The 16,240-nt window shown below is 41.5% G+C and overlaps 1 protein-coding gene across 11 annotated transcripts in view; it reads left to right on the top strand.

Moving 5' to 3' along the window:
• MAGI1 (membrane associated guanylate kinase, WW and PDZ domain containing 1) overlaps positions 1-16,240 on the top strand; it is a 708,238-nt gene that overhangs the window by 392,743 nt on the left and 299,255 nt on the right. The window contains exon 1 of one of the 11 annotated variants that reach the window (XM_077451963.1): positions 12,277-12,504. The exons of the other annotated variants lie outside the window; for them this stretch is intronic. The gene's annotated coding sequence lies outside the window, so the exon portion shown is untranslated. Of the gene's footprint in view, positions 1-12,276; positions 12,505-16,240 lie in introns of those variants that run through there. 11 annotated transcript variants of the gene reach the window in all.

The raw sequence follows: 16,240 nt of genomic DNA, 5'->3' as shown, positions 1-16,240 counted from the left end.
AAGAGTCTGTCATGCTTATTCAGATATACAGTAGAGATGCCTAAAATGTAACTTCTATAGCTACCAGTTATGTTATGCTTGTTTGAGGGCTGATGCTAAAATGGGATCCCTGATTAGTTGCCATGGGTTTCCTTTTTTTTTTTTTTTTTTTTTTTTTTTTTACATTTTGCCTCATTGAAGAAGCCTTGATTGATACCATCACATACATGCTTATTCATAGTAAGAATGGAAAACAGCCAAAGTGCATCAGGCTCCACTTCATATAGTTCTAACACTAACGATAGCTACCATGGTGTCCTCAGATTGGTGCTTCTTAGTGGCCATTGGGATGGTTCTCTGCATCAACCACTCCACTCATATATTCGAAACCAGCCATTCTCAATCAGGGTTCCATGGAACCCTAGTGTTCTTTCAGAGGGTCACTATGGGTTCCTTGAGCTGGGGTTGATTGTCCTCCCATCTGATGGTGCTTGGACAGTTGGAGTCCAGTGAGCCAAAAGCCCACTGATCGGCGCTCACGTGACTGGTCGCCTCTCTCCTCCCTTCCCGACTGATGTCAGTGGGGAATACTCGGCCCGCCCGCTGAAGCTGTCAGACTGAGAGAGGCAGCGGGTCATGTGAGTGGCGATCGGCGCTCTGAAAACTGGTAAAGAACGGCTTATTTTTATAAAACATTTTTATAAAACACTGAGCGCGGCATCAACGACGAAGATGCCGCGCATGTCGGCTCCCGTGCGCATGCGTGGGAGTGACGTCACCATGGCTTTGCCGAATGACAGCGGCGGAGCTGTGAGACCCCACTGAGAAGATGGATGCGCCAGACTACAGGGGACAACGGTGACTTCGCTGGCTCCTGTGTCGGGTAAGTGACGCATAATGGACTACTATGCGATGCATAGTAGTCCATTATGCTTTACCTTTGCAGGGAATGAAAGAGGAAGTAAACCCATCAGGGTTTACTTCCTCTTTAAAGTGGTGTACCCCCTAAAAAAAAAAAATTAAAGTCAGCAGCTACAAATACTGCAGCTGCTGGCTTTTAATAATCGGACACTTACCTGCCCCAGGGTCCAGCGATGCGGGGGAACGAAGCCCCCCCCCCTCGTTCCCCGCTCTGCTCGCGGCACCGTCATGCATACTGTGGGCACAGCCGGGCACCCACTGCGCATGCGCGAGCGGCGCAGGGCGCCGTGATACGCCGTACAGTCACCTGGGACACGTGACAGGTCCCAGGTGAATGTGCGGCGTGAGGGGAAGTGATGTCACCAGCCCGGGTAATGAAGAAGGCAGACTACGAGGGACCCCCTAGCAACCGGTATTTAGAGGTGAGTAAAAAATTTTTTTTTTTTGCCAATTATTTCTTTTTTCTTTTTTTTACGAATTTTAAGCAGCTTTTAATTTTTGGGTGGCAACACCACTTTAAGTTATAAGGGTGGTGCTGTTATTCTCAGCAAAGCATTTGATACAGTTCTACTTAATGATCTTATATAAAAGATGTACAGACTAGGACTTAAAAGTGACACTAAACTCTGATTTAAAAGCAAAAGAGTTCTATTTGAGCACTTATTCTTACAGTGTTACTAAACCCAGTAATAGGAAAATAGTTCACCTGCCCCCCCAGACTTTAGACAGCTTATAAATCTTCTGTTTACACGAAAATACTGCAACTATATACCTTTTTGGATGATCTGTATACCACGGTTATATCATAAACTGTACAGTTTCTCCAGTCCTGAGAGTTCAGGAAGGAGGAGATTTCTACTGCAGCCTGTATACATGTCCACATGTGTGATGTCAATATCATGTGACCTGGCTATCTCTGACAACAAGAAACTGTTCTCTCCAGCATAAAAGACACAGCTGAGCATGTGCAGGTTGGCTACCCTGCCTGTGTTAGATGGCTTTCCCCAGATAGCCAGTGCAGGAGGGGGAGGATCTGTGCATACAGGATAAAACAGCCTGTTTACACAATGCAGAGGATTTACCCCTGAAGTTCCACAGTGAGTATAACAAGCATGCTATGCTGCATATATAGACATATTTTACTGTTGTTGGTTTAGTAACACTTAAGTTCAAATTTCTATTGCTCTCAGCCTCCTCCATATCTCCTGTTAATGACTTTTCTAGATTCCCGCAGTAAAAAAAAATCTCAAGTAAGGAAAAGCTAAAAACAAATTGGGGGGGGGGGGGGGGGGGGGGGTAAAAGCATAAAAAAACAGAGATTTTGGAAGAAATGATCAGGAAGTGTTGGCATTAGACCTTCACGTGACCTAGTAAAGTGTTTTGGTGTGCTTGTCTTTGGAATATTATCAATTTTTTAAAAATGAGATATTGTGCAGAATATTTCCATCATGTACTGGTATTTCTGCCTGTACTGACATGAATTGAAACCCACGGCATGACATAGGAAGTGTTGAAGATGAGGCTGAGGACTTTTTTTTTTTATGTTTTATCCCATGGCGTACAGACAAAACACAGATAAAATAGTACAGGTACCGGCTGAGAGATTGAGATAACAGCAATTCCTTTTCTGGTGCATGTGTCACAGGGACAGGAAGTGACAGAAAATCTCACCAATGGGGGTTACAAACAGAAATAAAAAGCCAAAGGGACTAAAGGTGACCAGCAATCCTGTAGTGCTGCCCATCTTCTGTCCTTTTGATTTATAGAGCATCAAGCTGTGCACCCACCATCTTCAAGGCACAGAGGATCGGGGAGAGATGGGCTGGTTGTTTAGAAGAAAGTAACCTGACATAAATGTAAATTCCCCTCTTATGCGAATAAACTACTATGTCTGGTAAGGTTAGTGGCCCGGATAATGCAGCTTAGACCCTGGTACTACATATAGTGCTGTTTTTTTTTGTCTCCTACATGTTATACCCTAATGTATTATATGTTTTTACACTTTCACTGTGTTTGATGCTATGGCTCTAGTCTTTTGCTTAAAGTGGAGTTCCACCCTTAAAAAAATTTTTGCATCAAAAGACTCCTTTTAACCTAGAAAAAAACCTTTGGAGGAAAACGTTTTTTTATACTTACGAGAAAGGCCCTGTTGCTATGCAGTCCTCGTAATCTGCCACTTCCTGGTCCGCGGAGCTCCTCCTGACTTCCTTCCTTGCATATGCTCCTGGGAAATGATCATCATTTCCCAGAAGTCTACGCTACGGCTGCTGTTGAATCACGCATGCGCGAGATCCAGAGGTGCATGCTGGTTATCCAGCATGCACCTCTCAAAAGCTATTCCAGGAAGCGATCTCGATTGGGCTTCACATGCCCACATTCATGATGGAAATGGCTACAAACGGAGGAATAAATAATTACACTAAGAAATTTATATTATTGAACAATCCATCATGATAATTGTATACAATTTTTTGAAATTCATTAGCAATAATGCTAGGATTAAAAAAAATAAAAAAAACATTTTCCGCCGACACTCCGCTTTAAATAAAAAATGTGAAAATGTAAATTTTCCCTCTATCCAATTCAAAAAGGGTATATCTCGTGTGATCTGGAGGATGGTTGGCTCATGTGTAGATGTGTTTTAATGATTCGTACCAGTCCAAACTTGTAGGTTTAAAAGCTTGCAGCCCACTTTTATTGAGAAAGAAAAGGAAAGTTCACAACACAGTAGTGCAACTTTGCACTACGAGTGCGCTGCATGTGCATATGGAAATGCACTCGCTGTAGATCTGAAATGAGGGGAAGCTCTGCTGTTTTTTTTTTATCATCCAATCATGTACAAGCAAAAAATGCTGCTGTTATTTTCCTTGTATGACCCCCTCAGATTTACAGTGACTGCACTTCTAAGTGCACATGCAGTGCACTTGTAGTGCAAAGTGGATTTGCCTTTAGTAAATAAACCCCAATAACTGAAAATGCTAAGCCACCTGACTCTCTAGGCATATTATAGGGATGTAAAAAAAAACTATATTTATGTAAAGGTTCATTTAGTCCAAACCCAACTTGCAGCTGTTCTAATTTGGTCCTTGGTAGATTCTCTGCTGTGTTTCCTATAAACCGTGTCCTTGTGGGTCTCCCTATCATTTGCTTTTGCAGCTGTTTATAGTAACAAGTGTTGTATGAATCATCGATATATTGTAGACAGATGGGATTGTACATTTTACCTTCTTTTCTGCTTCCTCCACCTAGAGCCGACTAAAGAAATCTGTAGAGGAATTTAAATCTGATTGTTCAAATGACAGTGTGCATGGTGGAAAAAAACCTAAAGGCCTCATTCAAAAGGCCACAGCGGTCCGTATAGCCTACAATGAAGCGTGAATTGTGCTCTCAGGAGTCATGGGAGTTAGTAGCCTGTACAAATCAATGACAGGCTGACAGACAACACGGCTGTATGCATTTATGCACACATCTGAGCAGTTACATGCATGTAGGGATGGATGAGCGGCCCTAGACACAGATAGTTGAAGTCCAGGGCTTCTCATCTATCCCTGTACAGATGTAAATGCTCAGATGTGTGTAGAGCTTTGGCATCTGTCAACCTGTCATTGATTTGTACAGGATGCTGCCTTGCATCCTGCATGCAAACACATGCGACTCGCAGGAGCACTAAAGGAGCCCTAAAGCAGATTTTAACCACTTAAAGACCAGCCACCGCATATATACTGCTGCTCTATTGTATGAAACCACCTACCTGTATGTCATTTTGTGCAATAGATACTGTGGGCGTGTGCCCGCTGCACATAGGAGGAGCCAATCAGCGAGTCTGTGATAGCTCCACAGAGAGAAAAAAGGGGGATATGTAAACAAGGTTGATCCCCGTGCTGACAGGGAAGTACACAGAAATATTCTGTTGCGTGTAAGCAAAAACATGGATCTCTGTGTTCTTCCTGTCAGTACTTCCCACCAAACAGTTAGAAAACACTCCAGGAAACACACTTAACCCTTTGATCGCCCCTGATGTTAACCCCTTCCCTGTCAGTGTCATTTCTACAGTAACAGTGTTTTTGTTTTTTTGTTTTTTTTTAAGCTCTGATCACTGTTATGGTGTCCCCAAAAAGTGTCACTTAGTCTCAGGTTTGTCCACCGCAATGTCGCTGTCCCTCTAAAAATCGCTGCCTTTACCAATAAAAACAATAAGATGAATTAAAACCATAAATCTATCCTATAGTTTGTAGATGCTATAACTTTTGTGCAAACAAATCAGTATACACTTATTGGATTTATTTTTACCAAAAATATGTAGCAGAATACATATGGACCTAAATTGATTAAAAAAATGAGATTTTATTTTTTTTTATTTTTTTTTTACATATGTATTATAGCAGAAAGTAAAGAAATGTTTAAAAAAAATTGCATGCCACCAAAAGAAATCTCTGTGGGGAAAAAAAGGACATCAATTTTTTTGGGGTACAGCATTGCACAACAGTCAGTTACAGTAACGCAGTGCCGTGTTGCAAAAAATGGCCTGGTCATTAAGGGGGTAAAACCTTCTGGGGTTGAAGTGGTTAAAGTAAAATGCAAGGTCTGCCTATACTGTCCATGCCCTCTCTCCTCATATAAATCAATAGCAGATAGTAGTTCTGCTACAATCATAATATGTACCCATAAATAAGAAATTAAGACATTTTGATGTTGTTCTTATCTTACCCCGGTCTTCTACTCACGATCCCTAGACGAGAGTGACGTTACACTCCTTCCAACTAGATACAGGGGTAAACAGAGCAGCCCAAATTTCATGAGAAGACGTTCCTGCATCGGACTAGGGGTGTCAATGGGTTTTGGCCTACTTCACATTCCCCAGAAATCTTACCAAAAGGACAGTGGTATTTATACCTAGTGATGTGGAAGAGAAAGGGTAAGCCAAGTATAAAATTTCTCTTTTTTTCGTTACAGGTATGTTTTGGACTTACTGTCTACTACTGGAGGGAGGGGGCCTGGATGTTATAAGAGAACCTTGCATTTTACTAGAATTAGGGGACCATTCACATATTTGTGCTGTGGTAACCTGTAATGAAACACAAGTTTTTACGGCATGTTGCCACAACAAGCTTCAAGGCACAAACCCTGTAGCTGCATTGCCATTCTTTTTTTAATGGAAGCCAAAACCATTATTACAGTAGTCATCAATGCACCCACACTACAGTACACCAAAATGTCTCAAAAGTATCAAAATACTTGATATTATTGGTATACCTGGAAACTACAGACCAGTCAGCCTAAGATCAATAGTTTGTAAACTATTGGAGGGGATGTTAAGGCACCATATTCAAGCAATTGCTGATGAAAACTATATAATTAGTAGTAATCACTACTGCATGCATGAAGGATCATTCTTTCAAGACCAATCTGTTAACATTCTATGAGGAAGTGAGCTGCAACCTAGATACATTTAGGCCTGTGGACTTGGTATACCTGGATTTTGCAAAGACATTTGATAGAGTCCCCCATAAACATTTGCTTTGCAAACGGATGTAGGCATGGGCCATAGGGTGAGTACCTGGATAGATAACTGGCTACAGGGGCATGTCTAAAGTGTGGTGATAAATAGTGAGTACTCAGAATGGACTGATGTGATACGTGGGGTCCCCCAAGGATCTATCCTTGCACCAATTCTGTTTAATTTATTCATAAATGATATAGAGGTCGGTATAAATAGCCCAATCTCAGTGTTTGCTCACGATGCAAAGCTAAGCAGGATGATAACTTTACAACAAGATGTGGAAACCTTTCAAGGCGACCTAAATAAAATAATGCAGTGGGCAACTACATGGCAAGTGAGGTTTACTATTGTAAAATGTAAAGTAATGCATTTGGGTGCTAAAAACACAAAGCAAATTACTCGCTAGGGGGAGAACCTCTGGGGCAATTCAGGATGGAAAAAGATTTGGGGATCCTAGTAGATGACAGGCTCAGCAAAGGCATGCAATGCCAAGCCGCTGCAAGCAAAGCCAGCAGAATATTGTCAGGCATCAGAAAGTGGATTTACTCCAAAGATAAAATAATAATTCTGCCACTTTACAAGACTCTGGTCTGGCTGCATGAGTATGCCGTCCAGTTGTGGTCACCAATCCTCAAGAAGGATGTGCTGGATTTACAGAAAGTCCAGAGAAGATCACAAATCTAGTTAAGGGGCTAGAGGACCTCAACTATGAGGAACGACTACAAGCATTTAAACATTTTCTCTCTGGAGAAGAGACGCTTGAGGGGAGATATGATAGCAATGTACAAATACCTTACTGGTGTCCCTAGCATAGGGAAAAATCTTTTCAGTGGGAAGGAGTTTAAAAAGACACACGGCCATTCATTGAAATGGGAAGAGAAGCCTTTAACCTTAAACTGCGTGGAGCATTTTTATCTCTCAGAGCAGTAAGGAATGTGGAATTCCCTTCCACAAGCAGTGGTATCAGCAGGGAGCGTCAATAGTTTACAAAAACTATTTGATGGGCACCATAACGATGGCAACATACAGGGATATGAGAATTACTATTGACCTAAACTCACACACACACCACAGGTTGGACTGATGTCTTTATTCAATCTTACCAGCTATGTAACTATGTCAAAAATAAGGTGCAGGGCCCCTTCTTCGTTCATTCAAGTGGACCTTGCACTAAAAGACAAGGTCTGCTTATTTTCATCAGTGTTCCAACCCAAGTAAACAGCATTGGTCCATGTTAAAATTGAATCTTCCAATTTCCTCATTTACACACTTTGACTTATGCATACACCAATTGTGTCCAATTAAAAAAAAAAAACACCAAAAAAATATAATCTTACTATGTGTGTTGTTCTGAATGTTCAGCCCTCTCTAAATCAGCCTTTTGTTGACCTCCATTAGCCAACTTTTACCACTCGCAACCTCGGAAGGAACCCTTGGGTTCCATAGAACCCTAATTGAGAATGGCTAATTTAAATATTGTGGCCAACAACTGTTTCACTATCAATTGTAAATCATCCAGATTTGTGCTTTAAAGGTGATTGGTGCTTTGAAGTTACTACATATCACTGGCTGTTAGATGACTCAATTAGGTCTTGGCATGGTCAGCGCTCTCTGATAAAAGGGTTAACAGCATGAAACCAGCTTCATTTAAAAACCATCTCACCTGTCCACTGTTTGTTGCTGGCAGCTGTTCTTCCTCCATTAAGAGATAAAAGCCTGTTACTTTATGGCAGTGTCAAGTTTACCAGTCAGACACTAAAGTTCTCTGTGTGATAGTTATTTAACCCTTACAATTGCCATGATGATTTGCTTAACTTGTAATGCTGGCCATACACTGATTTTGGTTTGAATGTTCATAGAAAAATAATTTGTCAGAACATTATTTTTTTCCATCATTGAGTCAACTAATTTTATTTAAAAGCCCATAAAATTTCATCCAGACCTGCTTTTGAATGGAATCTCAGATGAATCAAATCATTTTGTTTTGCCCAAATACCACCTTCACAGTTAGAAAATCTCCCATCCTGCTCCTTTGAATTTTCTCATTATGGGTGAAAACAAACATTGATTCAACTCTACGAACTGTTAGAAACTCAAGCACATTACAAAAATGAAAATTTACAAACAATACTATTCTGGTGTATTGCCAGGTTTAGGTGGACTCTGCCAACCGAGCATATTTAAATCAGTGGAGAGGGAAGATGGGGAAATGAAGGGACATCCGGGCATCTGTTTTTCTCAGCAGGGAAATAAAGCATTCTAGGCAAAGTTTTCTAGCCTGGCCAACCACATGTCCCATTCGTCATTATGTAGCCAACAGCATTGAGGTGGACCAATTAAACGAGCTTGTTGCACAATCTGGCCAAACATGCCTAATTCAGGTGATTCATTTTATGGGTAGCTTTAGGACAGTGATGGCGAACTTTGGCACCCCAGATGTTTTGGAACTACATTTCCCATGATGCTCCTGCACTCTGCAATGTAGCTGAGCATCATGGGAAATGTAGTTCCAAAACATCTGGGGTGCCATCACTGCTTTAGGATAACAGCACTCTACAATGTCTGAATGGCGCCACCAGTTCTCATTCTGATGCTTAGGAAAGGTATTGTTGCAAATGAATATGAAGATATTGGAGAGGAACGGTAGAGAAAATAAGGGACATCCCCAGATCTGTTTTGCTAAACAGGGAAAAGAGAAATCTAGGCAAATTTTCTAACCTGGCCAACCACATGTTCCGCTCATCAGTGGGTAGCCAACAGCATTGTGGTGGACCCATTAAATGATTTTAATGCCCAATCTGGCCATTATTTTGGGCTCATTTTAGGTGATATATTCTATGAGTAGCTGATTCTATACTGTGACAGTATCTGACTTACCATGCTTGCATTTCTGCTCTCATTCTAATATCTGGAATTCTTGGAATATTATTTTAGGTGGATCGTGCAAACATGGTACACCTTCATAATCTGTTCTCTCAGTCGTTTCCAACATTCTCTCCCTTGTTTCACAAAATGTGCAGCCTAGTTGGTAGTGTCTTCAAATTTTGACTTTCTGTTGAAAGTCAGTAACTTATACAGAGATCAGGGACTGTCACAAGAAGGAAAAAGTGCCTTTGATGTTTAGACTGTGATTTACAAACTGACTATACTTCCTATGTTCTGTACAAGAGGAAAGATGGAGGCTCCAAAAAGGAGAAATAACAAGAGTTTCAAGAGACACACTTGTGCAGAGTTTTTGTTCACTAAACTAGCACCAGGGAGATGTTTATAAGCTGAAAAGGTATTTGACAGCATAATCTATAAGCAATTGCAAAGGAAAAGGATATTTTTAAAAGGATATTCAATCATTCTGAATTGCACCTTCAATTGGTATTGGTCAAATGGACAAGTTGGATTAAACAGATTTTTTGTTTGTTTTGTTTTTTACATTTGTTCTGTTTTTTGCTTTGGGAAGACAGGGGCACCCCAGTGCTTCTCCATCTTGCTCACAGATATAGAAATCTATGCCATTTTCTGTAATATGATCCGCGGATTGAACCCCTATAGTGTGTAGTAGGCAGCTGCAAACAGATGTGCATGAAATGCATCACCTACCTCTCTGACCTTCCTAAAGCCACATCTGCAAGTCCAACTGTCCTATATGTAAGAACATATCTGTGGTTTTGGAAAATTGGCAGTTGTACATAAGGTTTCTATCAACAGACTGAATAGGAACCTATATATGAGGGATTAAGAGATATTGCACCAGCACACCAAGGACCTCCAAAATGGCTTTCGGCACCATTCTGGAGCCACATAGGACCCCTACTTCAGGCATGTGACCACATGCCTGAATAAGGGGTCCTACGTGGCCCCGAAACGTCAACACTTTATGCTGTGATGTGATCATCTTAGTAGAACATTTGGATTCCATTTTGAAGACCCTCAGTGGGCTGGAAAAATATCTCTCTGAATTTCAGTCTCCAACTGATAGTCGCTGCAGCATCCATTTACCTTGCAGCCATTTCCAGGAACGTGTGTGTTGGGAATATTTCTCTGGACCGGTGTATGAGGGACACACCTTACATTTGAGGTTGGCCAGTTAATTTTCCATATGATACCCAAATACCTCTAGAAATACTGATATCATTCTCCTTGCTAATCAGAATTATGCTGTTTTTAGCCTGCCTTATTGCCCTTTCACACATTTTAATGCGTTCAGATGAGTTGCGTTTTATTTTGAATGAGCTCCCATCAGGCCTCAATGCGCAAAAAAAAAACACCTGCACTGTTTTGATTACACAGCATATGTGTACATTGTGGTGTTATATATTTCCTCTGACAAAATATGTGTTTTGATGTACCATTCAAAATAAATGGCTATGCGCATATACCCACACATACTGTACATTTGTGTTGCAGCAACAAGTATTATTCTGCTCCCAGAGGTACAGGTTATATACCCAACATGACTACGTGGGCAGGTTGCTGCTCATCCATCCCTGTACACATGCAAACGCTCAAATGTGCAGTGATATGCTTAAAGCTACAGCCTGCCATTGATTTGTACAGGTGGCTGTGCACAAAACACCTTTCAATCCCCGGTGCCTCCCTTACGAATAAACATACTTTACACTGTGTGTTCTCTTTGCGACCATGTGAATGAAGCCTAATTAGTTCAGAAGACATTTTCTGGATCATTTATCAAGGTTAAAACTGTGGATTTAAAATGGCTTGACACAATAAATAGATTTTGAATGAATAACCTCCTTCACTGCCTTATGTGGATTTATAATGGTCCCTATAATTAAGATGCTGCTGCAAACACAAATCTGATGAAGTCATGTGACGGTGACGTAACGCGTAGGGCTTGGTGGACGCAGTCCTGGACTGGAAGTGACGTACGCAGGTGATAATCCCTACGTATTTTATGTTTTAAAGGCTTTTCAATACATTTTATCAATGCATATTTTTACTCAAGTAAAACAGTTTTTACTGATCATACTTCACTTATGGGGGGCTATCTTTCTTTCACGCCCCCACCCTGCTTAAAAACCACATGAACCTCAGAGATCTTAAAGGGACCAGTAGAACGGAAATTGGGAGTATTAGGAGGAGTGATGGGGGGGTACCTGGTGGACAGGAAGTTCGTACCAATTAATATATCCATAAATAGATGGGCAAATTATCCTCGCGCATGTTATTAATTGGAAGGTGAGAGTTTAGAGATCACTGAGGTGTCACGAGTGGATCTATTTCAGGAGCACTTCGATTTATGCATATGGTGTGGGGATTTTCAGTACACACAAAGCAAATTAATTGTGATGGACATTGAACACTTTTTATACTCGCTTGTTATGTACCGAATGTGTTAGTAAATTGATTGTTGTACCTTTATTGCATTTCGGATGTCACGTGATATAATTATAATTATTTATGTTACTAGATTGGTGTTACACTATGTTGTATGTTTTGATGAAGTTTGCACTCAATGAAATCAGTTACTATTGCCAGTATTTGAAAATGCTTCCTCTTTAAATGTATTCTTTAATTGGCAGAATAAACATCAAATTGTTAAAGTATTTTGAGCAGTTTTTGCGGTCTTCGCAAGTCCAAACGCGGTCCCTTGCAAAGTGACCCTACTTAAACCGTATTTTTTGTAGGTCTGACGCATGGTGTTTCTGTACAGACACTCTGCATGTCTTTGGGAACCTTATGGGGCTGCCTTAGAAATAGGCCCTCGGGGGCTTTTGGTTGGTTGAGGCGGGGGTTACTGTTGAGTGTCAGGATCATGTGATCCACCAGGGTGATTTTTCCTTGTTTATCCTAAGACCATGTGGAGGTGGGCGGATGCACACACTCACCAGGGGGACAGACGGACAGGAGCGTCCCTCTCCACAAGCCACATTGTGAATAGCACACATTGACTGAGCTCTCTAAATGGGCAAGGGGGGAGACTAATTCACTGTGCCTGTAGGCTTGATAAAAGAGGCAGCTGTTGGGAAAGGCTTGCTCAGTTGCATGTTAGATGGCATTCGACTATGGACGGATTAGCTGAAAACGCTGGATATATGCTGCTGAGCAACCGGAGGGCTTGAAACCTACCAAGTTTTCACTGAAATAAGGTAACCCTGAGATTCTCTTCTGTCCTTTTCCATTAGCAGTGAATGGATGCGTGAATGAATGACTTAACGAGCGTATTGTACTAGTGTATCAAGCCAAGGATTCTCTCCACCGCCTTTCCAAACAATTGCTGCCTTATAGATGTATTCTCTGCAATAAGTTAGCTTCATTTGCGAGAAAAGGGATGAAACGAAGTTCTTTCCTTTTTTTTTTTGTTCTTTTTTTTTTTCCCCCCCTGAAGCTTAGACTAGTGTTTCTACATCAGCCATGTTTTCCATAAAATTATACACAGTGCATTAGCTGAAAGCACAAGGAGGCTCACAGCTGCCTGGACACAGGGGCCTTTGCAGCAAAAATCATATTCTGTTTCCAAGTCCTTGATCTGAAGCCTCTTGTTCCGTTGCAGCCGTGAGGATTGGCCCTGCTACTAAAGACCATGTAGCGAATATTTGTTGTTGTTGCATGCATGCTCTTTTTTTTTGTGTGTATGTATGTAAGAGCTGTTTGAAAGAGGCAGCATCTCAGCTGGAGAAAATGGAGAGGTATAAAGAAATGGAAAGGGTGTCCCTTTTGTGTTGAGATCTTTTGTGCCGTCTTTTTTTTTTTTTTTTTTTCTTTCCCCACCGTTTCTCAGCAGCCTTTTCGGTTAACCAACCATCTCCTGCAGAAACAGGTTCATTGGCTACAGCCGACCCTGTATCGCCTCTGCTTTCCTAGGTGAAAACGGCCTCTTTCTTTAAAAGATTCAAAATCTCCCAACTGGAAAGAGTTTCTGCCATTTGCATGCTTGTTTTGTTGCTTGTGTGTTTAGCTGAAGGTGGGGGTTGGATTTAACCCTTTTGTATTAAATGATCATTGCACACACAAGCTTGACAGCCTAGTGAGGAAGTCTTCTTAGTGGGGAGGGCTTTTAACTCCATGTTGACTTGCATGCTTTAAGAATGGATTTCTCTTCTTTTTTTTTTTTTTTTCTAAAGCCTTTGATGCCAGGGCTAAATCCAGGGGATTTTATTTATCGTCCTTTGTCGGTTTCTAACATGGTGCGATTTCTCAGGAATTTTCTCTATTGTTGGGTTTGAATAGAATAGATCTAGAATGGAATGTTTTGGAAGAAGTGCCTATAACCTAATGTATCAATAGACAGGCCTTTCTATGTGTATTGCAATGACATGGTCGCTCAAGAGCAGCCATAGATTTTGTCTGCAACTACAAATCTGTCCACCCCTTAAAGCTTTCTTCTATCCGTGTTCTCTGCCTTACCATAGCCTTCAAATCCATTCTGTTACATGCATCATGCAGTGTTGAAGGGGTCCTTTACTTTTCCTATGCAAAAAACAGTATTTTAAGATCTATAACAAGGCATTTTATGCAGTTGTGTTTGCTACATATTGTATATTGTGCAATTAAGGTTTCCGTCACTAGTGTATGATGCACAACTTTATAGGATGTTGCATATCCATTTTTTATTTGCGTTTCAAAAGCAGTGTTTTAGTATACAATTTGGTTTATTGTGTGTGTATATTAAAACTGCCCATTCATCATGTGGACTGGTTACTTATCGATTTTTGTTTGCTGTAAAACCGTTGTCAGTCAGGCAATGCTAATATGAAAAGCTGAACATCAGAGGAGGGATGTCTAGATTTTAAATTTGTGGTATATGAATGGCCCTGGGTTTGTTATTGCAACTGGTCAAAACCATCAAAACTTTATTGACTTCTAGGATTTGTCATAGGCCGAATATCTGTCAAGCTAGGCCTAGCACTCATTGCTGTACATATCTATTGCAGGTCACCATAGGAAAATCACCTTTTGTGGTTCCTCAACCACCTCTTTCAGACCTATTCCATTGTATAACAGTAATTAGCACTGCAGCAAACTAATTGATTAAATAATGTGTAAAAGGGACTTGATTGTATTTACGTTCATTTTAAACAAATCTATCGCCCACACGGTATTGTTTCCTGGATAAATCTGGAAGAAGACGGATTTGCATAGTTTGCAATGGCTAGAGTAACATCCTTGCAAGCAGCGGAAATTATTCCTGGAGTCAGTTGCTATCTAAGATCCTGTCATGCAATGGCCTTGTCTCAGTTTATATGGCTATTATGTGACTGCTTCCGTTTGGCCTATGCGATATCGCGGGTTTGGCTTAGTGCCTTGGGCTTAGATTCTAAAGATTTTGTCATCGTATGTTGCCAAATGTTGTAGCCTTTTGACTACACAGAGCTTGGATCAAGTTGCAACATTTACAATGCATAGGTATTTTTTAAACCAGCTGGTTAGGTTACTTTAGACTTTGGGCTTATACACACTTAAACTCATAATGCTACTTTTACAGGTGTTTGAGTTTTTTTTTTCTCTGCCTCTTAACACCCTCCATGCTAGCCTATGTGTCCATGCATGTTGTAGTTTAGGGGCAGAAAAAGGCCCCCAACCAAAGTCGTGTTTAGGAGAAGAGCTTCTGAGCATAAAAAACGCACCTAAACGCATGTAAAGGTGACGTAACGCTAGTTAGATTTGCGTGTTTGCACATTAATGCATTCTAATGGCCAGAATAATTTAAAATTCTGGCCGATAGAATGCATAACGCCAGATGCATGAACGCGCATTCAAAATTCAGCTTTCTACCACATTTTCCTATTGCTAAACTCCTGTAGGAGAAAAGACATCATAGAGAACACAAGTAGGCCTTAAAGGGGTTGTAAAGGTAAATGTTTTTTCACCTTAATGCATTCTATGCATTAAGGTGAAAAAACATCTAACACTGCCTGCGCCCCCAGCTCCCCCGTTTTACTTAACCCACCCCTCGAAAATCCCGTGCTCGCCCCCGCCGTCCTTTCCACCGTTCAGCCTGGCCGCTGATTGGCTGGAGTGGATGGATGGAAAGCAGCGCAGCCATTGGCTCACGCTGCTGTCAATCACATCCACTGACGTGGAGCGCCGGGGGGCGGGTCTGTGTGATACAGCGAGCGGCTATAGCCGCCAGCTGTATCACGGGAGCGCACCCGCAGGTGCTTCTCACCATGCGAGGGAGCTCGCATGAACGTGAGAAGCACCTGCGGGAGGAAGCCGAGACAGCCGCCGAGAGACCCCAGAAGAGCAGGTTCGGGGCCACTCTGTGCAAAACGAGCTGCACAGTGGAGATAAGTATAACATGTTTGTTATTTAAAAAAAAAAAAAATTCACTTTACAATCCCTTTAAAGCGGTTGTATACCCGCTGATGTGTTTTTTTTGTTTTGTTTTTTACTCACCTGCAAAGGAAAAGGCATAATGAGCTAGTATGTACCGCATACTAGCTCATTATGAAATACTTACCTTAGAACTAGGCCCCGACATCTGGCCCGATCCACGCCGAGGGAGCTGACATGTTCCCTCTGCATTTCTTCCGGTTATCACGGCTCCGGCGCTGTGAGTGGCTGGAGCCGCGATATCGTCACTCCCGCGCATGCGCGCGGGAGATTTCTTCCCGGCAGGATCTGCCGGACTTTCAGCCAAGAATCCCCTGTGCACATGCGTCGCTGCAGTCAGTGGTGCATTGCGAGGGGAATATCTCCTAAACCGTACAGGTTTAGGAGATATATATATATATATATATATTTTTTTTTTTAACTACAGGTAAGCCTTATTATGGGCTTTCCTGTAGGTAAAAGTCCCAAAAATGACTATACAACCACTTTAAGGCTCCATGCACACTGGCATAAAAAAACGTTGCTTCTACAGGAGTTTCATGTTCTGCC

Source organism: Lithobates pipiens, unplaced genomic scaffold, assembly GCF_037356315.1.
Source record: "Lithobates pipiens isolate NorthernLeopardFrog02 unplaced genomic scaffold, aLitPip1_a1.2 Scaffold_23, whole genome shotgun sequence".
Classification (NCBI taxonomy): Eukaryota; Metazoa; Chordata; class Amphibia; order Anura; family Ranidae; genus Lithobates; species Lithobates pipiens.
This window is presented reverse-complemented; position numbering and strand designations above follow the sequence as displayed.